At 42.0% G+C, this 27,963-nt stretch overlaps 1 protein-coding gene across 1 annotated transcript in view; it reads left to right on the top strand.

Moving 5' to 3' along the window:
• Positions 1-203: 203 nt before the first annotated feature.
• adamtsl4 (ADAMTS like 4) overlaps positions 204-27,963 on the top strand; it is a 111,859-nt gene continuing 84,099 nt past the window's right edge. Inside the window, exon 1 of the mRNA XM_002935457.5 lies at positions 204-593. The gene's annotated coding sequence lies outside the window, so the exon portion shown is untranslated. The remainder of the gene's footprint in view (positions 594-27,963) is intronic.

Genomic DNA, 27,963 nt, shown 5'->3' with positions numbered 1-27,963 from the left:
AGAACTAATCAGAGTTAACCCTTTCCCTGCCAGAATGGGGATGAGAGATCAGAACCTTTTGTAGCAGCCTACAGAGAGCTCAGTATGTGCCTGGGCTGTCATAGTAAAGTTTTACAAGAGGGGGTGTGTGTGTGTGAAGGCTGAGGGGGTGGGGGCAGCCCTGGGAAGTGTAGCCCTATGAAGTGCCTGAGTTAGGGGGAAGGAGGCGGATTCCTGGGACCTTAAGCACAAGAGCCCACCATGCAGCAGGCAGAGAGAGCAAGGCGAGCAGGGCAGCTCCTACATTCCCCAGTGGAGCCAATGTGATCGGGAGAGCAGGAGGCGCTGGGCTGACTCACTGCATTGCCATAAAGCTCTGCTGGATCTGTAAGGGACTTCCTTGGAACTGATAGGGGATTTACTATCTGTGCGCAGCCAGTGCCCCTACCGGAGCATTAACCTTGTGTCATCTCCAGCATGAGTTACCCCGGGGGCACAAACTGGATGTCTCAGGTTTAGCCTATCCTTGCGTGTAACCAACTCTGCTGGGAGGCTGTTCCCTGTTCGTTCTCAGGCTGGGAAGGGAGTCAGCGGAGCTCCCCATTTTAATGAAGGTGAGCTGAGGGCTTATGTGCGCTTAGCGCTGCGCTGTATGTGGATGTTGGAATGTAATGATACCTACTGACGCTAAACTTTATTTAGGTCAGGGATCAGGAGTGTATAAGAGCAGCTAAGTGCAAAAAGTGATGCCTGTTGTTACTGCAATACAAGGTCACAGAACTGATGTCACAATTTCCCTTGTAATAAAAAAGTTCTTGTACAGGTATGGGACCTGTTGCCCAGAATGCTCCGGACCTGGGGTTTTCCAGATAAGGGATCTTTCCATAATTTGGATCTCCATAACTTAAGTCTGCTAAAAATAAGCTAAACATTAAATAAACCCAATAGGGCTGTTCTGCCCCCAATAAGGGGTAATTATATCTTAGTTGGGATCAAGTACAGGTACTGTTTTATTATTACAGAGAAAAGGGAATCATTTAACCATTAAATAAACCCAATAGGGCTGTTCTGCCCCCAATAAGGGGTAATTATATCTTAGTTGGGATCAAGTATAAGTTACTGTTTTATTATAACAGAGAAAAAGGAAATCATTTTTAAAAATTAGAATTATTTGCTTATAACGGAGTCTATGGGAGATGGCCTTTCCGTAATTCAGAACTTTCTGGATAAGGGGTTTCTGGATAAGGGATCCCATACCTGTACCTGCAAAAAAGGGCTGGCTCCTTAGTATACTAAGATCTTGGCACAAGAGATATATATACATATAATATAATAATAATAATGAATACTATTATATGTATATATAATAATATACTTCAATTGATGATGATGATGATGGATAGCAATTATTATGATTATTATTTATAATTAGGAATTCCTAGACAAAATGATCTCCAGTTCATAAACTGACCAGGTTTAATATCAATTTTGTAAAACTGTCTTCTGCCTCATGGGTAATGAGTCCAAATTGTGATAGTAGGATAACTGTGTATCTGGAATGCTTGGGAGCTTGTCCAGATAAAGGGTCTTTCTGTTATCTGGAGCACCATGAATAAACACTAAAAGGAACCCAATTCAATCAATTCAGAAAGAGAGGCAAGCAATCCCTTATCCACTGTGCATTCTGCCTTCAATTTATATGTTAAAGTTGCCTGGTTAAGCATTTCCTCGTTTTCATTCATTGAGATAATCACCATTGAAGTATTTAGTCGCACTAGGAGTAACTGGAGCCGGCGTCACAGATAATTAAGCAGCTATTAGTACCATTAAAGTGTAGTGAAAGTACATATCATGAATGAATAATGCACTTACTTTTAATACATGGTTTAATTAATACAAGGTAATATAAACTCTTTGTAGATAGATTGCATGTGTTTATTGGTCATTTTGCAGTTAGCTAACCGTTGGCTCTTATTGAAACACAGCCTCCCTTTCTTACATTAATGTCGGTTGTGGGGTGGCAGCCTTCCTTTGCTTTCACATGATAAGTTACCCTTTTTTGTAGAAAGATTAGAGAGTTTGCCTCCTTTTTTGTTGAAGGGCGGCCTCCCTTTTTTGTCGTAGAGCTGCCTCCCTTATTTGTTGAAGGGCAGCCTCCCTTGCTTTCTAGCCTCTTGCAGTTGTGGAAATAAGCATCTTTTCTGACTGATATTGTTTCACATTTGTGGAAGGAAAATCACCTTGTTTCTAGGCAGCCTTTTTTCTTTTTGGTAGACAGCTTCCTTCACCTGCTGAAGGCAGCACATCCTTCCTTGTTGCTTTGTAATTGTAATGAAACCTCACTCAACTGTGCCTCACTCAATTAGAATCTGTTGCACTCAAGTAGACAGCCTCCCTCAGTTTTAGAAAGCCTCCTTTGATAACTGACATTATTTTGAATGTTCTAAAGCAGGGATCCCCAACCTTTTATACCGGTGAGCCACATTTAAATGGAAAAAGTGTGGGGGAGCAACACAAGCATAAAAATGGTTCCTGATGGTGCCCATAAGAGCAATAATTGTCTATTTAATTGCCCCTATGTGGACTGTCAGTCTACAGGTGGCTCTGTTTGGCAATATATTGGGTTTTTATGCAACCAAAACTTGCCTCCAAGCCAGGAATTAAAAAATAAGCACCTGCTTTGAGGCCACTGGGAGCAACATCCAAGGGGTGGGGAGCAACATGTTGCTCACGAGCCACTGGTTGGGGATCACTGTTCTAAAGCATCCTTAACAAGTGGAAAAAGCACTAAAAGAAAGACAAAAGGTCTAATGGAGTTAAGAGCCTTTGACTTTTGTTGAAAAGGTGGTGAGCTTCAATTCTTAAATAATGCAGCCTCCTTTTATTTCTGGTACATAGCCTTATTGAAATGGGGAAAGACAGACTTTATGTAGATAGTCTTCTTCAGCCGTGGGATGGCAGCTTCCCTTAGTCTGCAGTAGAATACTTTGCTGAATTGTGGAAGTGCAGCCTCCCTTGATTTCTTATAAATAGACTCATTTGTTAATAGACAACGTTCTTTGTTTTCATGCAGATGGTCTCATTATTAGAAAGGCCACTGTCACTGCTTACTGGGAGAAAGCCTCATATGTGTTTGAATGATTTCCATTAGAGCCCAAAATGTAACTTATTCATGGAAACTGGAATGGTATGGCTTGCTTCCAGTAGATAAAATCATTTCACTCATATGTGGAGAAACAACCTACTTTACCTCAGTTCATGTAACTAAGATGTCTCTATTTTTACAGTACATATCCAAACTTGTGGAGAGATGCTTTTTGGGATGGGCCTACCACAGTTGTTGAGGGGTTCCTAGATAGCCTTGTTCAAATTGGAGAGTTGATCTCCCTTGGTTTCTCCTAAATAGTCTTGCTCAGATGTAAAGAGGTGACCTCACTTGCTTTCTGCTAGAAAACCTCATTCATATGTGGGAGAGATGGCCTCTCTTGCTTTAGCATCAATATTCTTATACAGATGTGGAGAGGTGACCTCCCTTGCGTTCTCCTAGATTGACTTATTTAGGTGCAGAGAGGTGACCTCTCCTGTTTTCTCCTAGATTAATTAGTTATACTATATATATATAGCATCATTCACATGTGGAGACATGACCTCCTTTACTTTTTCCTAGATTGCCTCATTTGGATGTGGAAAGGTGATATTCCCTTGCTTTATTGTACATAGCCTCATTCAGATGTAGAGAGGTGATCTCTCTTGCTTTCTCTTAGATTACCTCATTGGGATGTGGAAAAGTTAACTCCCTTGCTTTATCCTACATAGCCTCATGCATATTGTGGAGAGGCGACCTCCCTTGCCTTTTTCTAGATAGCCTCATTTAGAGGTGGTGAGTTGACCTCCCTTGCTTTGAGGTGGTAGCCTCAATTATATATTGAAAGGCAGACTTTCATTATTATAGGGGAAGCCAAGCTAAGTTAAAGATTTGCAACTTTTTTTGAAAAAAATGCTTTTTTGCCATGAATGACTGATTCTATCACAATATGGAGCAGTAGCAACCTCACTTTCTTAATAAACAGCAGCCTCCTACCCAGCAAATGGCATACTCCTCTGTTTGGAGGGATGACCCTCCAGCTGAAACACAACCTCTGTCAGTAGGTGAAATGCAACCTCTTGATCTTTCTGGGAAAATATCTTTCTTTTTTGGCCACCCTGTATTTCAGCAATTACTGTAGTTTTGGTTGCTCTGCTAATTACCACCCCCACCCCATACAATCAGGAGTAATTTTCCTTGGCTGCTATAACTCACGCTAGGATTTGGCCTTAGTTTGGAAGCAAAAACATTGTTTCTGCATAAGGTGCAAGAGTACAGCTGTAGCACTTGTGCATCTGTTGGAATTCCTCAGCAGATCCCAGAACACCAAACAAGCACTAGCTGTCACCTTTCATTTGCCCAGAACTGTTTTTGGGTTCCACAATCGCTAGAAATCACACAAAAGTATTCAGTGGTACTGAGGCTTTGTGGTGTATCCACCATTGAAACCACATAAATAATTGCGGCTGGCACGGGATATGTGGTTATGAGGAGAATGACTCATTAACTGGGTATTCATAGCATTGGCACTGTGTATTGCATGGTAACAGTTTGTGTGTGGTTACATTGTATTAGTAGTCATCTCTAGGACAAACAGCTTATTTTTGGTTGTGCAATGATGACTGTGGAATATGTCGGAGCTATATAAAGGATAGTAATAATAATAATGATTATAAATCGGGGCAGGCGTGTCAAAGCCACAGCTCTCTATACTTATAATCTGCAATTATCAGCACTCTCCACCTTACTCCATTCATATGGGGATTCTGGGAGTTGTAGATTGCAGTATCTCTGCAACCACGAGGGCGACACCTGTATTATGTGATTTGTGGTGTATGGGTGAAAATGGAAAATGACTGGTAATGTTGTCAGATTGTGATGGAAAATGAAGGTATGTACACAACTCTCCGTACACTGATGTGACCTGTGCTCTCTATCACGTATGTGCAGAATGATATCTGTGCTGTTTTTAGCAAGCTGGGAGTGTTATTTCCCTTCCCGGCCCTGCAGTCCTCCCAAAACTGGAGGAAAGTTTAATCTGGAGTCGTAACCCACAGTGACCATTAAAAATGTATAAAATTAAACATGGCTATGCATGCCTAAATTTGCTCATTTGGTTAGGCCAAAGTGAAAACATCATCCACAAATGGATCTTTGTGTGTAGATGGGGTATCAGCAAATGGAGAAATAGGAGCAGTCATTGATATAAGTAGCTCTTGTGTATTATACTCACTTTGTGAACTTGCATATTACATTTATGTTGAAACTTCCCATGTGCTAATTACACCTATGGGTGTTTTTCCGATTTGTGTAGGATAATGAGCTGTAGCCTCCAGGCAGTATCGATGGCATGTCAGTAATCTGTGCGAGGGGCTTGCAGTGAGTTATTTATTTCCTGAAGCCTCAGGTATCAGCAAGAATCTCTCAGAGGCAAGAGTAGTGTCTGCTGAATTCCTGACATCTCTGAAGTAAGGGCTGTGTGGATTCTCCATGTTGGCTTCAGGCAATTCTTGCTTTGGTGCAGGAGAGGCCGCTAACAACTTTGAATATTGTTTGTTCAAACTGCATTGGTGCGAGTGCTAGCGGAATGAGGTGTGCAAGCCGCGTAGGCATGTATGTGAAAAATTGCCACAAAGGCTCTATATTTGGGGAGCACATATCTAGGGTGCTGGTAACATCTTTATAAAGTAAACTCTTTTGATATATGTGCTTTAAGCTGTTGTTGGAGTGCAACTCACTGCTGTCATTTGTGTCCAGTGGCGTAACAATATAGGATCATGGACCTCTATTGTTGCATGGCCCCCTTCCTTCCACCTGCTCTTTCGTGTCCCCAAGCCTGCTTGCATATAAATCCATGCAGCCTGCCCACTCTTATATAGGAGAATGGGCAGGAGCAGGCTGGGGGATGAAAGAAAGCAAATGGAGGGAAGGGGGCCAGGGGCTGGTAGAATTTGCTACTCTGTGATGGGCCCCTCCAAAGATTTTTTTGCAGGGAGGCCAGGCCCAGAGTAGTTACACCACTGCCTGTGTCTGCTGTCTCAGTCTTGCTCTGCTACCTACTATCTATGCTTGGGGCTGTGAGAAACTGCGCCCCAGGTCCTGGCCTTTCAACTGCATAGAGGCCCAAACAAACCCCCATTAACTCAGTAAACAGTGACTGTCTGTGGCTTCTTACAGCAGCCCCTCTGGCATTTGCCAGAACCCACAGGTTGCCAGTCTAGGCCTGTTGCCCCCTTCCTTGCTTCTTTAAAGATAGCTCTGCGTCACTGAGCACACTTGGTGGGAGTGGCTTTGCATTACCACATATATTGAGACATAAAAGGAAAAGCCATCCTGTCACTGCAACCACTTCCCTGGTTATCACAACAGCCCATCTGTATGTAAGCGTCCTAACGTTTAAAACACCTTGGCATGTGCCTTGTGGGTGGTCTGCAACTCACTAGCAGGTGTATTGGTGCAAATAGTGAGTGCTCTATACTGTCATAAGCTACAGAATGCTTTTCATTCATAACATATTCATCTGTGGTGAATATGTACTAAAGTACCCCGGAATCTCTCTTGTGCTCCCATTACATGGCCTTCAGCTTGAAAATGGTTAAATGTAGAGGCCTGTGTAGTGTAGTGGAGAACTAACATGGATTTTTCTCACATTGGCTAAAGATGATGGTGTTATTGACATGCTAATCACCAAAGGGACTACCCAGTGCCTCAGTCACACAGGGGTGATGAAGTAAACACCAGGGAGGTCTGGTCACAGTGAGCATATGTAGAGCACACTTCATTACCCCACATGTCACGGGCAACAGAATATAAACTTGACATGCTTAGGTGAACACCGTATGTGCAGCGCTTATCTGGAGGTCACTCTTTCAACATATATTATTTGGCTCCCCACGGCTACCCCCCAAGGCTCTGCTTTGATGTACAGTGAGGGGAAGCAGAGGATTATCCTGCCATTAGAACAATGGCCGGCGACTTACCTCCCCAAAATGCCTATCTACCCGCAATTCTTCTCTGTTTATAACATTGACATTAGGCTTCATTTTTACAGGCCAAGCTGGTACATTACTGGCTAGGTGGCAACCCTACTTATCATGGGACCCTCATGCATCCAAGATCAGACATCATGTTAATTTGTGACCTCCAGCAGTCACTGATTTCAACTCCCTGCAACCCTGAACAGCACAGGTTGGATATGCCTTTATTGAAAATGTTGAGCTCCACACTGGTCTGGGGGAAATGTACATATTGTGCCCCCATGCAGGAAGTAGCTTGTCCTTGTTTTAATGGGGCCGAGGGGAATTTACCCTTTCCTGGCTTCCTAATTAAGATATGGAAGTGAGCCGCAAGGATGAAATTGCGTTTCACACTCTCCTGACAGACAGCCCTTATTATTAACACGTTCAACTTGCATCAAACTGTGTAAATGTTTGCCTTGTGCCAATAAATGTCACCACATAACACTTACATGCGAAAGCCACTGCACGGCTGTGGATGTTGGAGTTTAGAGGCAGTATCACTTGAATCCATTTTTCAACATAAATTTCACTTAGAACAGGAAGTTGTACCTGACCTGCAATTGTAAGGCTATAGTGCCAACAGTCTATTTTGAGTGGGGTTTTTGGTACAAGGGCATTATTGGGGCTTTGGTTGCCTGTTAAATTGAATTTGCCAACATTTCCTAAACCAGTGTAACAGGTTTGATAAATGTTTAAAATGGTGTCAAATTGTTAAATCTGCCCGGCCGTCTGAAGTTTATTCAGCATGCAGAGTGATAGGTAGAATCACAGATGACTAGGTGGCCTGCTATTGTTGTGTGAAGGTTTTACATTTCCCTATTATGTTACATATCCCTGTCTCCTATATACTCTAGCTTATCCTGTATCAACACCATTTCTGCATGCCCTGACTGCCAGAAAATTCCGGTGCTCCCTGGTGACCCGCTAACCTTTCTTCCTGGCAAGGTGACAGATGATTCATGAAGTAGCTGCTTTGAATTCTTTCCTGGCCTTTATAAACTAAAGCTTTGTTTTATTCAGTCTGTCAGTTAATAGAGGTACCACAAGTGGCCTTTTTATAGTGATGACCCTGTTTTTTAATCTGATTAACTTGATTCAGATGTTATTTACCTAACAAAGCATGTGTTTCTTTCAGTTCACATGGAAACATCTTGAAAAATGTTATTGTTTTGCTTTACTTCTATATATGTCTCCTCCTTTGTTTACGTCATCTTTATTAGTATTTTATTATTAACATTCATTTATAAAGTGCCAACATATTCTGCAGCGCTGTACAATAAGTGGGTTTCATACATTGGGCATACAGAGTAACATATAAAGCAATCAATAACCGATACAAGAGGTGAAGAGAGCCCTGCCCAAAAGAGCTTACAATCTACAAGGAGAAAGGGTTGAGACACAAGGTGTGGGAATGGACAAGACCAGAGGTTTAAGAGGTGGGGCACAGGTTATTGCAGCACACTGATGTTATGTTAAACTAGATTAGGGTAAGCTTCTCAAAATAAATGTGTTTTTAGAGATCTCTTGAAGGCTGAGAGATTGGGAGAAAGTCTGACAGATTGTGGGAGCGAATTCCAGAGAAGGGGGGCAGCCAAAGCAAAGTCTTGAATGCGAGCGTGTAAGGAGGGAATGAGAGAGGAGTTGAGGAGCAGGTCAATAAAGGAGTCATCTGTGGTGTTTCTAAGATGGCTGCCAGAACTGTCCAACTGTGTCATCACCTTGACAACACTCATTCTCACATTCAGGCTGCGTTTCTTATGGTATATGATGACTACTTTAGAATTTATACTGATAAAAAAATGATTATATTTGATAAAGGGGGTGGGTTGCAATGTAAAAGGGTGGATCTCGATGTTAAGATGGCGGGGCCATGATGTAAATGGACAGGTCATTGACAAAATAGTGCAGAGCAATGACACAGGAAAGCACTGAGGGCTTATTACAAAAAAAGGTAAAATTGGGAAGAATGGGCTGGCCTTGGGCTCAGTTGCTTACAGATTTACCAGCAACTACTGGTAAACTTCTAAAAAATGGTAATGTCGTCCCCGGCCATGGCAGGCTTTTTATCAGTTGGGCCGGTAAAGTTTGGTCCGGGTGTCAACCCTAAAATGTGATGCATACATGCTCGGTTACATCAGTTTCTTCTACTTCTACTCACGATATGGCTAGAACATATATTGTTTCCTGTCAGGTGATCAGTGAGTGACACACAGGACATCACAAAATGGCTGCTCAAAGTAAAAGGTGTAAAAGTTCAATATTTACTGATAGGTATATGCCAGTTTAATAAGATTTTGTTACATAAGCATTCACTGCTTACTGTTCTTTGCAGTTAGTCAGCTTGTGAGAAGTCTCTTAACTAAGCTGGTTTGTTTATCTCTTTGTAATATGTGGCTGTTTAGTGATCATGAGGCCATCAGTTACTTCAAAGGGAAAGATCAATAAAGCATTCTCTTTGATTGTACAGCACTTAGCAGCAATTGTGTTTTACATCTACTAAGTGATTTATTACTCTGCTGGTGCAAACGCCCCCCATAATAAAGGTCACATTTCCAAACAATGCTACCTTTTTATAAAGAAATTAAGGGCACCTTTAAAAATGACCAAACAAAAAGTCCAAAACATTGATATTCTCATTAATGTGCATTATAGAATTGCTACTAATTACATGTTTCGGTAACCCATTTCACGTAGTAAAGAAGAATGATGTTCATGTGATGCTTTTATTGGCTAACTCAGATAGACACATGTTTTAGTGCGTTTTGCCAAAGGCACCTAGTACCTGTTATGATCAGTCATTCTAAATACCTGCCTGTATGTTGCAAATCTTGTATGCGTTTGACATATTATATACTGTTGAGGCACCTCTAGTCAGTTTGTATGTTTCTGTGAATCTTTAAGTGAACATAAGTTGACATGAAATTCTTTTTTATATTAAAGGGGAACTCCACCCAAACACCCAAACTTCAGCTTTTTTGAAAAGTAAACATAAGTAAACATTTCAAACAACTTTGTAATATACATCAATAAAAAATATGCAGCCTTTTCATGATTTTTAATGTAATAATATGGTTTGGAACAGTTCCCTAAGCCCCACCCCCTGTTCCCCTGCTGATCTGGCTGGCTACTTTGAGACTCAAATAAAATGTAACACTAGTCGCCTGTCCTCAGCCTGCTTTCAGCGTGCATCCTCCCAATCCCACAATTCCCTGCACTTTTGATGTTAATAAGGAAAAGAACATCACAGTGCAATGCATTGTGGGTTATGTGGTTCCTGCATGCTGTCGGTAAGCTGTGTAACACCATTGTTTTAGTCCCTCCTCCCCTACCACAATTTCAAATGATGCAGAAAGGGAAGAACCATTTGCAGCTGGATTTCAGCATATAAAAAGGGTATTTATTCATACTTAGATTACAGTGATAGGTATATTAGGGGTTTCTATGTGTTGTGGTGCTCTTTAACAAGGTTTGATTGAGAAGCCAAAGTGCCACTTTAGTTTAGCATTAGGTTTTCATTCAGTGAAAGCTGAGGGTTAAAGGTATAATGGACTCCTTAGGACTTGGTTGGTTGGTTGGTTGGAAAAATAACAAAGTTGACAAGCTGTTTGGGTAGTCTAAACACTGGGCATTATTTTTACTGGCCAGGCTGGTAAAAAACAAGCCTGGTGGCAACCTTTTTTTGTGGACATCTATTTTCCACAGCTTCTGACTGCAGACTGAAGTTGAGATATGGTGGAAATACCCCTAGTGCCCAGTGTTTTTATTTTTTAGTACATTATTTTCTAAATGACCAGTTATCTCCAAGTTGACTGCAGAATTAGCTTATGTAATGCTAAAAGGTTGGAGTCCAATGCAAATAATTCAGTTTGCTGACTCATTGGTTAACTGGATTTATTTACCAAAGCCTTACATAAACAATTAAATATATTGAAAGATGTATAGCCATTAAAGCCTTGTTCTAACAAATCGGATGAAAGATGGTCTACAACTGTTTACCAATAGAGCAGTGTCCATTCCCAAAGGTACAAAGTTGGATGCTGTTCCTCCTTGTATCAGTGCCAAGCATTTCTACTCTTTGGAAATAGTTATGTGAAAGGTCATGGGAAGTCCCAATACAACATTAGCAATGAGTAAGCTACTCACATTTTGGGCAGGGATGTATTCATTTCACCAAGGGCGTAGGGCTGGAGTGAACAAATACAGCTGTACTGTAGAACAATTTGCTGAGTAGCTTTAACAGGGTAGGGTAGAATAAGGGTTTTCATCTATGGCCGACTACATAACAAGTTAGAAAGAGCGTTTATCCTGGGCCCCTTCACCTTAGATGGGTCTCCTTGTCCTGAAAAGCTTTTTAGTAAAAGTACATAGAACTTGTGTAATAATTTCTAGCTTTTCTTTTCATGAAAATAGGAATTGTTAACCTCCAAGCCTTCAGCCCAGTGGTTTCTCCTAAAGATCTCCAAATTCAAGACTTCATACTTGATACTCATTTCCCACATTCTATTACTTTGTTAAATTTGGATATTAATTAGTTTGGTAAAAGGATATATAAACCCTACATTTTGTTACCATGTATATAAGTTGGACACATCTTCTCCACCCAGACTACACCATTTGTACTGCATACTGTATATCTCCTTTGTTCGCCAGCACCATCACATTTTCCTAAAACAAATAGCATTATCATTTGGCAGCAAATTTCACACATCTTCAGTGACATTTACATCTTGTATGCAGTAAATGTATGCAGTAATGAGTGCAGGCTTACACGGCAGAACTTACCTTGATTGAGCACTGTAGTGATTAAGCTGAGCTCAGGAGAGGAGGTTAGGAGAAAAAAACATGTTTCTTCACCACAGCTAGAGCAGTCTTTCTATGGAAACCAGCAGTGCTATCTCTTCATTGGCTACTAGACTGGAGGGTGTGTTTGGTAACCTGACTTGAGAAGAACTGTGCATGCCCAGTTAGCCAAGAGCCAAAGGCAATTCCTAAGGGAGGTGGCTTCTTTCAAAAACATGCTAGCCTGGAGGGCTGATTTTTGAATATGTTAGTAACATCTTCTGGTCATCAAAACATCCCCCATTAGGCTCGAGAAAGCATGTTTTTAGAGATTTCAGTACTGCACACACACTGTTGTAGAATTGGCCCAGGGGACATTTGGGAGATGTACTTCTAATTAATTATCAGCTACCCCAGACTGGTGCTCCTCTTCTTCAAAAAGTGCACTAGGTTACTGTTTACGGAGTGCCATGCCACTATTTTCTTTCACAAAAAGATGGCACTCAGCAGCCAGAACCCTGGGTTGGTGGATTTTTTTTTTAAAGAAGAAGACCAACCTGGGGTCGCAATAAGAGACTAGAATCACTAGAACTTGGTACTTCCCAATAATGTTACCTTTCATTTACCTTTAAAAGGGAAAAACAAACACAAACACAATAACAGAATGATTATTATTACATTATAATACATTATTATGTGATATAAGCTTTGTGGGGGTCATGCTTTCCTGCACCTTTATAGTTTTGGGGATTTTTTTAGTTTTCTTTTAAAGCCTTACAAATAAACACAGTGCTGTATGGTTGCTATAATGTAGCATAAAAGGATTATGATTGGATATTGTTATAATTGTGAAGTTCCATTGAGGGAGAGGAGAGAGAGTTCACTGTTTCTACTTGTTTGCACTTGTGTACTCTTTTTAGGAAACCTCATTTCTTTTGCTTTTATGGGATGGTTTTCCATTTATGGACAAAGATTAAAAGGGAAAAAGAAGTTATGAGTCTAGCATACTCCTCTAGCTATCTTAGGATTGTTACTCTTGGCGTGGAACCTTAGAAAGGTTAAAAATGTGACTGTTTAAAGGCCCTTGCAGCTCACAGAATGAGGTAATAAATAAAGGCCAAATGTATAGAAAGGCCACAGAAGGTTCTAGGCTCATGCCAAAATTGTGGACAGAGGGAAATATTGCAGAATACTTATATTTTATTAACATGAGGGGAGGAAGGATGATCGAGGAGTCCCTAATGGCTATGTAATTTTGTTTTTTTTCTAGCTGAACGCTAATGAGTTGCGCTTGGGACCCAGGGGCCAGGGGCAGCCTTCTGCAAACTCAGTAGTTACCCCCCTGCATTAGTGCTATAATAAGGCATAGCAATGTCTTCATTTGTACAGTTATTCTAAGCTCACATTAAAACACTATATGGAAAACACTGAAGGGACACAGGGCTTTCTAGCTGTAGGTGTGTCAAGCCTAATAGCCCATAGCCCCCTTATTGTGTTATAGTCTCCTTTTTTAAGAAGTTAGCTGGTGGTGGCACCCAAATGTGGCCATACATATAGTAGGGACAACTCAGCCTGCATCTCCAGTGAGGGAAACACTGTTTTGGTGATAGGGTTATTTAAAACACTGAGTACTGGTTACCAGTTTGCTGCCAGTTTTCTCTTTCGCAAAATTGTGATCACCCTCTTCTGCCAGCTCAGCACTGTTTGCTAACATCTCACACTTGCCATTTTATTTGGCATTTTTTCATTTGTAACATCTAGACAAACAGCTGGAGTGGGAAGTATGTGACAGGTTGGGTGAAGCCCAAAAATTGTTGAAGATGTGTGGGCACATTGCCTAGAATGACTGCGCTAACACCCAGAAATGGCCATAAAATCGCTAGGATTCTGAGAAGGCTGTCCCCACTTGACTCCAGATGCTCTGCTGACCTTACCTGCCCCAGAAGATGCATGGACTGCCAGGGTGCAGGTTGTGGTTTCTTTAGAGTAATAGGCTGAGTGAGTCACAGGAGGGGAGACGCTTGGATGTAGCCCCTGTGATTTAAGATAACAGATTTATTTAGGTAATGGGATACCACAATACATTAATAGTATTAAAAATGCAGTTGTTACCCATAAGGCATTTTGGATTTGACGCCACTGGATTGTATACCTTGATAGAAGTAATATTTATGCTGCATTTATTCCCCTGGTAGTAGAGATATATTATTTTTAACACCAAGCATTCTTGACTGCATCTGTGCCTACACGGAAGCTGCCATGTGGCTTGCATTTAGTATGACAGTTAGGAATGCTATTGTCGTTATATTGGGTTGGGTTGATCTGATCATTTGGGCCTTGGGCCAGAAATCAGATCACAGTGACGGGGATGAGGATTGTATCAACAAGACAATGTGGTCCTCACCCTGATTGGAATTTTAAACCTGTCCGATAAACATCTGGTCAGATATCAGTCAGATATGCCCATAGGAGGGTCCCATACATGAGCTGATAAGCTGCTGACTCAGTTAAATGACTAATTAAACGTGTGTATAATATAGTGGATAGTACCCCTATTGTAATTTATAAAGATATTAGAAGTCACCTTAGTGTTATGTGACCTGTGAATGGTAAGGAAGAGGCTTGTAAAATACTCAAAGCCCATAATTTATTAACAATCCAATATTAATAACAAGGGTTTATCTCAAAATCAGCTACGAGGGGTTCTCATGTTTTCTTTTCAGGCCTAACTGAACTTCTTTCCCTGTCTCTAGGCCACCCCCACCTTCCTGTCTGACTTATCCCCTTCCACAACTTTATTATCAATTCTTGGGGTTGGGGACAGAAGGAAAAATGGAGATTAGTGTGCAATGTCTCTTTAAGTAGTAAAAGGACCTGTTCTGGCATCATGACAAACTGTTTATAAGGATATCATTTACAGTTTGCGGTTTATTACTTGACTCTGTGGCCTGGCTCTGAGATGCAGTTATTAGCATTGCTGTGTAGCCAACACTGGGGCCCTGGGTTTGAACTGTATATTATTCTTTTCTCTGTATGGTTTCCTATCTATACATTGATTTTTTCCTCTCCAAAAACATAGAGGCGGGTATATTGGCTCCTGATTAAACTGACCATAGTGAGTATACATGGTAAGGATTGTATCTTCCAATGGGGGTGATTAGTTAGTTTCCACCCTAAACTTTATTCACACTCATCTAGGAGGCTTTCATGTCAAAATAGACTAAGATTAGACTATGAAATTTCTCTTGAAATGTATTTTAGAAATGCACTCTTACTGCAGTGAACTATTTGGGAAGTCCAACCACACATGGATCAGTTACCGCATCCATGCTTAGACCATTACAAATAAGATTAGAATGGCTTGAATGTAGCAACTCTAATCAACGTGAATTCCATGTCCTGCGGTGCATATGAGCTTGACTAATCCTGGTCGCTCATACCCAGGAATTCGGCAGATTGGCAGGAAATGCTGAGTATCATTTGGAAGCAAATCAGGCGAAACGTTTGTGAATCGCCACCTGGATGCTGTGTGGGGGATTTTCATTTAAAGGCCTTCCGAGATACAGGCCTCCTATGCAAAATGGCGTGTCCGCTTGTCGTTATCCATGCCGTTACTACTTAAAGGGATTCTGTCATGATTTTTATGGAGTACTTTTTATTTCTAAATTACACTGTTACATAGCAAATAATTCACTCTGCCATTTAAAATGTTATTCTTGAACCAAAAAATGTGCCATGTCAGTGCATTGTGCCTGAGTCTGAGCTTTCAGAAGGAGCCAGCGCTACACATTAGAACTGCTTTCAGCTAACCTATTGTTTCTCCTACTCCCATGTAACTGGAGGAGTCCCAAGCCGGACTTGGATTTCTTACTATTGAGTGCTATTCTGATACCTACTGGGAGCTGCTATCTTGCTCCCTTCCCATTGTTCTGCTGATCGGCTGCTGGGAGGGGGGGATATCACTCCAACTTGCAGCGCAGCAATAAAGTTTCACTGAAGTTTATCAGAGCAGAGGTCACATGGCTGTGGCACCCTGGGAAATGAAGAATATGGCTAGCCCCATGTGAAATTTCAAAATTAAATATAAAAAAAGTCTGTTTGCGTTTTTGAAAAACAGATTACAATGCAGGATTCTCATGGAGAAGCTCTATTAACTGATGGGGTTTGAAAAAAAAAAAAACATGACAGTATTCTTTAAAATGGCAATTTTCTATTTACTACTAAAAAAGTATACTTTTTTAAACATCGTATATTTAGATTTATGCAATATATTTTTTATTAGAGATCTACATAGTTCAGGGGTAAAGTTTTCCTTTAAAGTGCATCTCAGCTGGAAAACATGCAGACCTCCCTTTTATAAAGAGACTTGTGAAGTCATTTGGGGATTAGATTAATAAAAGTTTATATATTAACGACGTGATGGCATTTATCCTAGTGAAGCTGTGTTGGCCGTGCCAGGCATTCATTAATAGAAAGGCATGTGAATGCCGGCTTACTGTGATGCCATGGTGTCACCCCCTCGCCGCCTCTATCACTTTTATCCTGGGGAAATAGCAGAAAGCTAAGCAGCACACAGGGGCTATTCTCCCGGACACTGGCAGGCTGTTAGGCTATTGTTTGCGCAGATTGGTATTAGGTATACAGCAGGCGTGCCAAACACTGGAGAAAAATAATACGGCATTGGCATGGCCTTTCTTAATAAAATGCCTGAAACACATTTGCGCATACCTCCGCCTGCTCCCCAAAGGACTCAGTGAAACCCAAGATCGTCATTTGTTGCTTCCACTTAAGAGGACATGGAATCCATTAAGCACAAATTGCTATGACATGGAGCAGTTTGTTTAAATACGGATAGTGGTAGGATATTTTATGTGCTTGGGCTCAACCTATGTACGATTGCAGGGCTGTCTTGTAGCTTATGGACAATTCACGACTGGAGGGAGGCTGGCAGATCAGATCCCTGAATGCCATGTGAAACTGAAATAAAAAAGCAAGACTTCTGTCTCAAAGAAAACTCAATTTTAAAAACATTACAGTTGAGATTTAGTTCAGTGTTCGGCCAAAACTGTTAAAGAAAATAATAGTTTCACCTTAAAAAAATAACACAGGCAGAAAAAAAAATCTACGATGGATATGATTTCCAGCCGGGTTCCTATTTATTTATATAACATAGCGGCCACAAAGCCACAAGCCTACCCATTTATAAAATACAGCTTGTTGTGGGTTTGCAGGCTTCAAGTTTCCAGCCAAATTTTATTCTTACAGCATTAGCTGCTTTCTAAGAAACAGGGTATAGCATGGAAACAGTTAGGGATATTATAGTTGGCTAAGGATGCTGGGAAATTTGGTTTCCAGCCATGTGGAATGCAAAGAATTTGAGTTTTGTTGGGATATAATTGATTGTGATATAATCTAATCGACCAGGGCTAGACTTTCACATAAAACTGTTTAATTCTCTTTAGAGCAGTGGTGAGGCCCAATTCCACAATACTGTTATAATGTGTTACTATTGTTGTCTTGCCACAGTCCCTTCCCAGAGGCTATTATCCCCCCACTGCTACTATAGGCACCATCTCTCCCTACTATACCTGCTATCCCACAGCCCCAGTCCCTTCCCAGAGGCTATTATCCTCCCACTGCTACTATAGGCACCATCTCTCCCTACTATACCTGCTATCCCCCAGCCCCAGTCCCTTCCCAGAGGCTATTATCCCCCCACTGCTACTATAGGCACCATCTCTCCCTACTATCCCACAGCCCCAGTCCCTTCCCAGAGGCTATTATCCCCCACTGCTACTATAGGCACCATCTCTCCCTACTATACCTGCTATCCCACAGCCCCAGTCCCTTCCCAGAGGCTATTATCCTCCCACTGCTACTATAGGCACCATCTCTCCCTACTATACCTGCTATCCCCCAGCCCCAGTCCCTTCCCAGAGGCTATTATCCCCCCACTGCTACTATAGGCACCATCTCTCCCTACTATCCCACAGCCCCAGTCCCTTCCCAGAGGCTATTATCCCCCACTGCTACTATAGGCACCATCTCTCCCTACTATACCTGCTATCCCACAGCCCCAGTCCCTTCCCAGAGGCTATTATCCCCCCACTGCTACTATAGGCACCATCTCTCCCTACTATACCTGCTATCCCACAGCCACAGTCCCTTCCCAGAGGCTATTATCCCCCCACTGCTACTATAGGCACCATCTCTCCCTACTATACCTGCTATCCCACAGCCCCAGTCCCTTCCCAGAGGCTATTATCCCACTGCTACTACAGGCACCATCTCTCCCTACTATACCTGCTATCCCACAGCCCCATTCCCTTCCCAGAGGCTATTATCCCCCACTGCTTCTATAGGCACCATCTCTCCCTACTATACCTGCTATCCCACAGCCCCAGTCCCTTCCCAGAGGCTATTATCCCCCACTGCTACTATAGGCACCATCTCTCCCTACTATACCTGCTATCCCACAGCCACAGTCCCTTCCCAGAGGCTATTATCCCCCCACTGCTACTATAGGCACCATATCTCCCTACTATACCTGCTATCCCACAGCCACAGTCCCTTCCCAGAGGCTATTATCCCACTGCTACTATAGGCACCATCTCTCCCTACTATACCTGCTATGCCACAGCCCCAGTCCCTTCCCAGAGGCTATTATCCCCACGGCTACTATAGGCACCATCTCTCCCTACTATACCTGCTATCCCACAGCCCCAGTCCCTTCCCAGAGGCTATTATCCCACTGCTACTATAGGCACCATCTCTCCCTACTATACCTGCTATCCCACAGCCCCAATCCCTTCCCAGAGGCTATTATCCCCCCACTGCTACTATAGGCACCATCTCTCCCTACTATACCTGCTATCCCACAGCCCCAGTCCCTTCCCAGAGGCTATTATCCCCCCACTGCTACTATAGGCACCATCTCAGAAAACAATCCCACTGACATAGTCCCTACCCATAGATAGCTATTGCAGCTATACAGTAGATGTAGCTTCATTGCCTGCACAGTCAAGAGGCAAATATGTTGAGTGTTACTGAGATTTTCCTGTAAATACTGCACTGCTGGGTCTCATTATGTGCGTGAACTTATTTGGGTTCCTTGGCAAACTAAATGTGTCTGTGTTCATTTGATATGTTCTCTAGCATTTTTCCTGTATACATGATTAGATTTGGTGGGATGTGGCATATGTGGTTTAAGACTCCAGTTTCCTATAGATTTTGCCTGTCGCCTCTTGGAACAGTTGATTTAATTTGACATGAACGTTCAGCCCCAACGCTGCCAGAGCTCGGTTTAAGGGACCGATCAGTGTAGATGTATACACGGCATGGAATTATTGCCACACAGACACCTTTGTCTCAGCCTAAGAAGATAATTTCCCAAGCAAGAAGCATTTCAGCGAAGAAGCAGTTCCCTGCAGCTGCGGAGGGATAAATAAGCAAGATGGGCTGCTTTTATGCTTTGTAGAATTTTATGTACTTATGTAACAACTGGTAGTAATTAAAATCTCAGGTTCTCTTCCTATTTACTTTAAAAGCACCGAAAGACCCAGCTACTACTAAAACTGGCTAATTAACTGACTGATGTATTCAGCTTTTTATTGAACCCTATTTATAAGCTGGGATTATGATCCATTTATTTAATATTAATGGGGTACTAAACCATTCTCTGATTTTTGGTTTGGGTTCTTACAGAGGGATAGTAATTATATGCACTATAGCTCCCATCATCGCAACTTTCGGAATGGCTACGAAAAACTTGCGTTTTTCCGCAAAAATCGTATTGGTAATGAAAAAGTCGCGATAATTTTCCGAAAAAATCGCAACATACCGATCATTACGAAAAAATGCAATCGGACGCATTCGGCCCATTCGTGAGTAAGTAAATGGGCCCCTTAGTATTAAGTACAATTCTTTAGAAAGGTAAAGTGCCCCTTTAAATTATCTGGAAACAATTTCATTCCGGCATTGGTTTATGTTTAGCTTCACCGGGTGCCATCAAGTATAATCGTTCCAATTTACTCTGTAAAATAAGACACAGTTGCATCTGTAACAGAAAGCAAAATTTGTGTTAATTGGAATAGCCCGCTTTATTCCATAGCATGTCATACGATACTTGAAAAGAGTCACCTATAGCTTTACATTGATATATCTACTCTTCTAAGGGACTTTTGTTTTACAAAAACAAGTGGAATAAATTAATTTTGAGATTTACTGTTCCTTTCCAGGATAGAAAACAGAGAAGAAGAAGAATAGCACGGGGGGCTAAGCTATTGCTATTACAGACAAGCTAACTGTGCCATGGTAGCTGTCTATTTCTTGTCATTCAGGCTACAGGAGACTGTAGGGTGATGCTATCATAGGGTGACATTTTTGTTTGGGGAGACTACCAATATATTTCTTTCCTATTGGAGAACTATATCCTTATATATGGCAGCTGGTCTCTTTAGAGTGGGATTTTGGGGTGACTAAGTCTTCATAAACCGTTATTATTATTTACCTAAGTGGTTAAAACACACCTTTACTTCCTCCATGCCTCAGACTCTTCTCCATTCGCTGACTAAGGAAGCATGTCCCATGACATCACATTAGTTGCCATCCTTTGTGACCACCCTCTTCCGCAGTTAAAGTCCATTTGTGTAGGATCTCAGGAAATACGAACTGCCCTTAGGCCAATGGCCCATTGGGCTGCATCTCAGCTTCTGTCTGCCTGCATTTTTTTCGCAGGCATAGAAAAGCCGACGCACTCCCCTCTGCTGCTCTGTATCTCTTCACTTACAGGCATTGTGTTGACAATGCATTTTTGTGCCAATATCCGAGCCATTTGAAGGTGGAAACTGCATGTTGGACTGCTTTACTATAAAAACTTATTTACTGCTATACACATTATCCCACAGTTACAGTCTCTTCTCTGACACCATCTTGTCTTACAATACACATTATCCCAAAGTTACAGCCACTTCTCTGACACCATCTTGTCTTAATATTTCTACAGTCCCACAGTTACAGCCTCTTCTCTGACACCATCTTGTCTTATTATACACACTGTCCCACAGTTACAGCCTCTTCTCTGATACCATCTTGTCTTATTATACACACTGTCCCACAGTTACAGCCTCTTCTCTTACACCATCTTGTCTTATTATACACACTGTCCCACAGTTACAGCCTCTTCTCTTACACCATCTTGTCTTATTATACACACTGTCCCACAGTTACAGCCTCTTCTCTTACACCATCTTGTCTTATTATACACACTGTCCCACAGTTACAGCTTCTTCTCTTACACCATCTTGTCTTATTATACACACTGTCCCACAGTTACAGCCTCTTCTCTTACACCATCTTGTCTTATTATACACACTGTCCCACAGTTACAGCCTCTTCTCTTACACCATCTTGTCTTATTATACACCCTGTCCCACAGTTACAGCCTCTTCTCTGACACCATCTTGTCTTATTATACACGCTGTCCCACAGTTACAGCCTCTTCTCTGACACCATCTTGTCTTATTATACACGCTGTCCCACAGTTACAGCCTCTTCTCTGACACCATCTTGTCTTATTATACACACTGTCCCACAGTTACAGCCTCTTCTCTTACACCATCTTGTCTTATTATACACCCTGTCCCACAGTTACAGCCTCTTCTCTGACACCATCTTGTCTTATTATACACCCTGTCCCACAGTTACAGCCTCTTCTCTGACACCATCTTGTCTTATTATACACCCTGTCCCACAGTTACAGCCTCTTCTCTGACACCATCTTGTCTTATTATACACACTGTCCCACAGTTACAGCCTCTTCTCTTACACCATCTTGTCTTATTATACACACTGTCCCACAGTTACAGCCTCTTCTCTTACACCATCTTGTCTTATTATACACCCTGTCCCACAGTTACAGCCTCTTCTCTTACACCATCTTGTCTTATTATACACACTGTCCCACAGTTACAGCTTCTTCTCTTACACCATCTTGTCTTATTATACACACTGTCCCACAGTTACAGCCTCTTCTCTTACACCATCTTGTCTTATTATACACACTGTCCCACAGTTACAGCCTCTTCTCTTACACCATCTTGTCTTATTATACACCCTGTCCCACAGTTACAGCCTCTTCTCTGACACCATCTTGTCTTATTATACACGCTGTCCCACAGTTACAGCCTCTTCTCTGACACCATCTTGTCTTATTATACACGCTGTCCCACAGTTACAGCCTCTTCTCTGACACCATCTTGTCTTACAATACACAATACACACTGTCCCACAGTTACAGCCTCTTCTCTGACACCATCTTGTTTTATTATACACCCTGTCCCACAGTTACAGCCTCTTCTCTGACACCATCTTGTCTTATTATACACCCTTTCCCACAGTTACAGCCTCTTGTCTGACACCATCTTGTCTTATTATACACCCTGTCTCACAGTTACAGCCTCTTGTCTGACACCATCTTGTCTTATTATACACCCTGTCCCACAGTTACAGCCTCTTCTCTGACACCATCTTGTCTTATTATATACACTGTCCCACAGTTACAGCCTCTTCTCTGACACCATCTTGTCTTATTATACACACTGTCCCACAGTTACAGCCTCTTCTCTGACACAATCTTGTCTTACAGTACACAATACACACTGTCCCACAGTTACAGCCTCTTCTCTGACACCATCTTGTCTTATTATACACCCTGTCCCAGGGTGTATAATGTACGGCTGAGGTTATACACCCTGTCCCACAGTTACAGCCTCTTCTCTGACACCATCTTGTCTTATTATACACCCTGTCCCAGGGTGTATAATGTACGGCTGAGGTTATACACCCTGTCCCACAGTTACAGCCTCTTCCCAGAAACTAGAAAAACTGTGGGGCACCATCACTTTGGCACCAAACACCACCTCTACTCACCCCTAAAGACAGCTGCAAAAAGCCATGGAGAGAAAAGCTACCAGGCCTAAAGAAACATCACTTCAACCAAGAAACAATCCATAAACAAATAAAAGCATGTTTTCTTCATGACATTTTCTCTTTAACTTGGCCCTTACCGGACACTGATAGGCTTATTTCCTAAGGGCTGTGGATCCGATGACAGATCATGTCATTGTGCATTGTTGCATAGTTTACCCACCCTTCTGGACACAAACTAAGTGAAAAGTTCCTAAATTCCTCCCCAATGCTTGCGCGCCCTCAATGTACCACTCCAGGTGGTTTCTCTGATAAAAATACTGTTCCGCTGCAAAATATGTCATTACAGACTTTGATGTGTGTCACTGGAACAATACAAGTGCAATTTATTCCTTCCTTTCATTTATGAAAATAAAATGTCCTGCCCAAGGCTGTAGGGGGTGGGGGGGTCACACTTGGCCTTTAATTGTGATGTTTTCAAAGAATTTTTCACAACAAAATTCCTCCTGGGCTTTTAACTTCCTCGCCCACTTTAAATTACTAGTTTGATAGCTGTTGTCTTCCTGACATGTCCCTGCTCATTCCCTGCTCATTTCCCGTACATTCCCACAATTACGTTTCAATGTATTGGTCAGCGTGTAGAAACTCATTTGCCCATCGCAGTACAACCTCCTACACCAGGATTCCTTATCTTGATTGGTGAGGTATATTTATCTCAGTGTGAAAATAGAATTTTTCCAGAGGGAAACTTCCCGAATATATGTTCTCTTGAATAGGATTTTTAGGGAGGTATTTACCAACTATTTGTCCTTTATCCGAATAACTTGAGAGCTGGGAGTTTCCCGCTAGAGAAATGTGGTGAACTCTATTTTCACTCGCTTACAAATATGTCCCTGAATGTTAATTCTAAACATACCTATTTTGGGCAGCTTACTAGACTCTATAATTACACTGTCATTGCTAAAGCTGTCATTTCGGCTTATCGCTCTGATACTACGGACCACTGGGACTGGTTTAGGGGGGATTGGAAATTTAATGTGAGGGGCAGGCAGCAGGTGTGACCATTATGTTGTATGAGGCGGTAGGATTTCTGCTCCCAGTCCTGCTGTATCCTCCTTGAACTTTTATATCTATATTCTTCGTATCTTTGCTGAGTGACTGCACCCTTTAGCACTAACAGACAAGATGCAGCCTTCCAAATACTCAGCACTGAATATGCTGTTCCAGACCAACTGAAGAACCCACAGTTCTGAACTGGGTCAGCAGAGAGTACAGTTGTTTGCTTTATACAGCTAGCTTTGATAAGAATCCACCAAAGGTCTGGAAAGATCTGGAAACTGACTGGTCATATACCAATCCCTACAAAACCCTTATTTGGTGGTATGAAAGTCCCTACAAAACCCTTGATTTGTGGTATGGCAATCACTACAAAACCCTTGACTGGTGGTATGGCAATCCCTATAAAACCCTTGACTGGTGGTATGGCAATCACTACAAAACCCTTGACTGGTGGTATGGCAATCACTACAAAACCCTTGACTGGTGGTATGGCAATCACTACAAAACCCTTGACTGGTGGTATGGCAATCCCTACAAAACCCTTGACTGGTTGTATGGCAATCCCTACAAAACCCTTGACTGGTGGTATGTCAATCCCTATAAAACCCTTGACTGGTGGTATGGCAATCACTATAAAACCCTTGATTGGTGGTATAGCAATCCCTATAAAACCCTTCATTGGTGGTATGGCAATCCCTATAAAGCCTTGACTGGTGGTATGGCAATCCCTATAAAACCCTTGACTGGTGGTATGGCAATCCCTACAAAACCCTTGATTGGTGGTATGGCAATCCCTATAAAACCCTTGATTGGTGGTATGGCAATCCCTATAAAACCCTTGATTGGTGGTATGGCAATCCCTATAAAGCCTTGACTGGCGGTATGGAAATCCCTACAAAACCCTTGACTGGTGGTATGGCAATCCCTATAAAACCCTTGATTGGTGGTATGGCAATCCCTACAAAACCCTTGACTGGTGTTATGGCAATCCCTACAAAACCCTTGACTGGTGGTATGGCAATCCCTATAAAACCCTTGACTGGTTGTATGGCAATCCCTACAAAACCCTTGACTGGTGGTATGGCAATCCCTATAAAACCCTTGACTGGTGGTATGGCAATCACTATAAAACCCTTGATTGGTGGTATAGCAATCCCTATAAAACCCTTCATTGGTGGTATGGCAATCCCTATAAAGCCTTGACTGGTGGTATGGCAATCCCTACAAAACCCTTGATTGGTGGTATGGCAATCTCTATAAAACCCTTGATTGCTGGTATGGCAATCCCTATAAAACCCTTGATTGGTGGTATGGCAATCCCTACAAAACCCTTGACTGGTTGTATGGCAATCCCTACAAAACCCTTGACTGGCGGTATGGCAATCCCTACAAAACCCTTGACTTGCGGTATGGCAATCCCTACAAAACCCTTGACTGGTGGTATGGCAATCCCTACAAAACCCTTGGCTGGTGGTATGGCAATCCCCACAAAACCCTTGACTGGTGTTATGGCAATCCCTATAAAACCCTTGACTGGTGGTATAGCAATCCCTACAAAACCCTTGACTGGTGGTATGGCAATCCCTACAAAACCCTTGACTGGTGGTATGGCAATCCCTACAAAACCCTTGACTGGTGGTATGGCAATCCCTACAAAACCCTTGACTGGTGGTATGGCAATCCCTACAAAACCCTTGACTGGTGGTATGGCAATCCCTACAAAACCCTTGGCTGGTTGTATGGCAATCCCTATAAAACCCTTGATTGGTGGTATGGCAATCCCTACAAAACCCTTGATTGGTGGTATGGCAATCCCTACAAAACCCTTGGCTGGTGGCTTTGGACATCTAGGTTCACAATGCCTGCAGTTTTTAGAACAGTCCATTTATTGTGTTTTTACTTCTAACACAACATATAAGTGTATTTAAGGATTGCTTTTATTCCCCAACAGGGTGTGCCTTTGCTTTTGATGTGCACAAAGAATCACAGAATCCATTGCTAATGGCCTGAATCAAACAAACTCTAGTGAAATGAAGGACATATTGTATGTGGGGTAGGGAGCCCCAGATCTAAATAGAGCACCCATTGTAGTTGGTTCATTTTAAATGAGTCTTCAAGGCAGGAAATGGATTGACGTGCAATATTTGCAGGCCATCAGTAAGTACTCAGAGCTCTGGGCACTGACCATGCTAACAAAGATGGCTCTATTACTAATAGCCAGATCCTTTACTTTTACAGTATTTGCTCAGTTGCGGAGAGTTTACTCAGCAAGTGCAGCAACTGGGAGAAAAATGATACACTGTCCCCCATCCAATATATACCTCCTGCTCCCTGCCCTGACTCCAACCTGGGCACGGAGCTTCGTTATGCTTGGATTTCATACCTCCGTGGCTCAAATGCCTTTTTGGAACCAGGTAAGTAATCTGGAGTGGCCAATGTGTGCACTGTTTACAGCAGTAACTAGGTAAAGGGGAACTCTACCCAAACACAACTTAAGCTTTTGGAAAAGTAAACATAATTTCAAGCAACTTTGCAATATACATCAATTAAAAAATATGCTGCCTTTTCATGATTTTTAATGTAATAATATGGTTTAGAACAGTTCCCTAAGCCCCGCCCCCTGTTCCCCTGCTGATCTGGCTGGCTACTTTGAGACTCAACTAAAATGGAACAGTAGTCGACTGTCTTCAGCCTGCCTTCAGCCTGCATCCTCCCAATCCCACAATTCCCTGCACACGTGATGCCAATAAGGTTATGTAGTTCCTGTATGCAGTCTGTAAACTGTGGAGAAGTTGTTACAATTTGTAACATCAATGTTTTAGTCCCCCCTTCCCTGTCAGGATTTCAAATGATACAGAAAGAGAAGAAATGTTTTGCAGCTGAATTTCAGTACAGACAAATGGTATTTTGATAGGTATATTAAAGCTTTCTATGTTGTGTGGGGCTCTTTAACAAATTTTCATTCAGAAGCCGAAGTTCCCCTTTAAAGAAAAGGTGTCACTCCAGTTAACAAGATTTCAGTGACAGTCTAAAACACATAGTTTATAGCATATTTTTCACATTCCATTAATTATAGAATTTCTTTTTTGTACAGTGTACTATTTGGGGATTTCTGTTGGTATAAGAGGTCTTTGTGTGAGAGGTTTTCATTTAAAAATAGTTTTTTTTAGTCTTTCCCTTTAGTTGTAACGTGACCTCGAGGGTTATTGTAGCAGTTTCCAGGGAGTTATGAGTAAGGTTGTGTATTACGCAGATCGTGACTGACTAATGCTGCTGATTATTCACTTTTTTGTTTTTTTCACAGACTTCTTTCCAAAAAAAAGCCATATTTAGTGACCCCTGTATGTTGACATTTCCTGAGCAAGTTCCACTTTTCTTGAAATTTTGCACGCAAACTGGGGAAATTTGCACGGAAAGGGGAGGCAAGGTGGCCGCCCGGGTTGCCTAGGGCCTCTGGCCAGCTTGGCCCAGCTCTGCTTCTGACCCAGGAAAAATCATTCTCTGCAATATTCTGATACTCATAGGATACTTATAAATAGGCAATGAAATTAAAATTAGCTATAGATGGCCTGTCATTGGCTACTGACTTTGGTCAAATAGTGACAGTAGCCAAATGGCCTGTGTATGGGGTCAATACATAGGGCAATCTTGTCCTTTCCTAACCCTGTTGTGATCCAATCATTGGCCGGGGGGGCAAGTGATCTGATCAGCCGAACTTAGCCCATCATCTGTATAGGTGGGTGACTCACTAAGGATCTTTCTGTGTATGGCTATTTTATTATCCTTACTTTCTGAGAGTGTATTTATTTTGAGGAGCTGCTCAAAGGAATTGAAAGGGTCACCAAACCAATGTGGATATATGCTGATTATTATATATTTATTTCAAGTGGTATCCAGGTTCAAGAACTATAGGCCCCTATATAGCTTCTGTTTCAACAAGTCTGTCTTGACATCATTAAACAATACTCAGACCCCTTGAACTCAAGAGTGGGCTCCGGATATTATATTGAGGATGGTGTATAAAGCGCTGAGCAAAAGTGGTCCTTATACATGCAATAATGGTTTAATGAACAACCAGACATAACAAAGCAGTCCAACAGCTATTTGATCAAATAT

The sequence above is a fragment of the Xenopus tropicalis genome, chromosome 8, assembly GCF_000004195.4.
Source record: "Xenopus tropicalis strain Nigerian chromosome 8, UCB_Xtro_10.0, whole genome shotgun sequence".
NCBI lineage: Eukaryota > Metazoa > Chordata > Amphibia > Anura > Pipidae > Xenopus > Xenopus tropicalis.
This window is presented reverse-complemented; position numbering and strand designations above follow the sequence as displayed.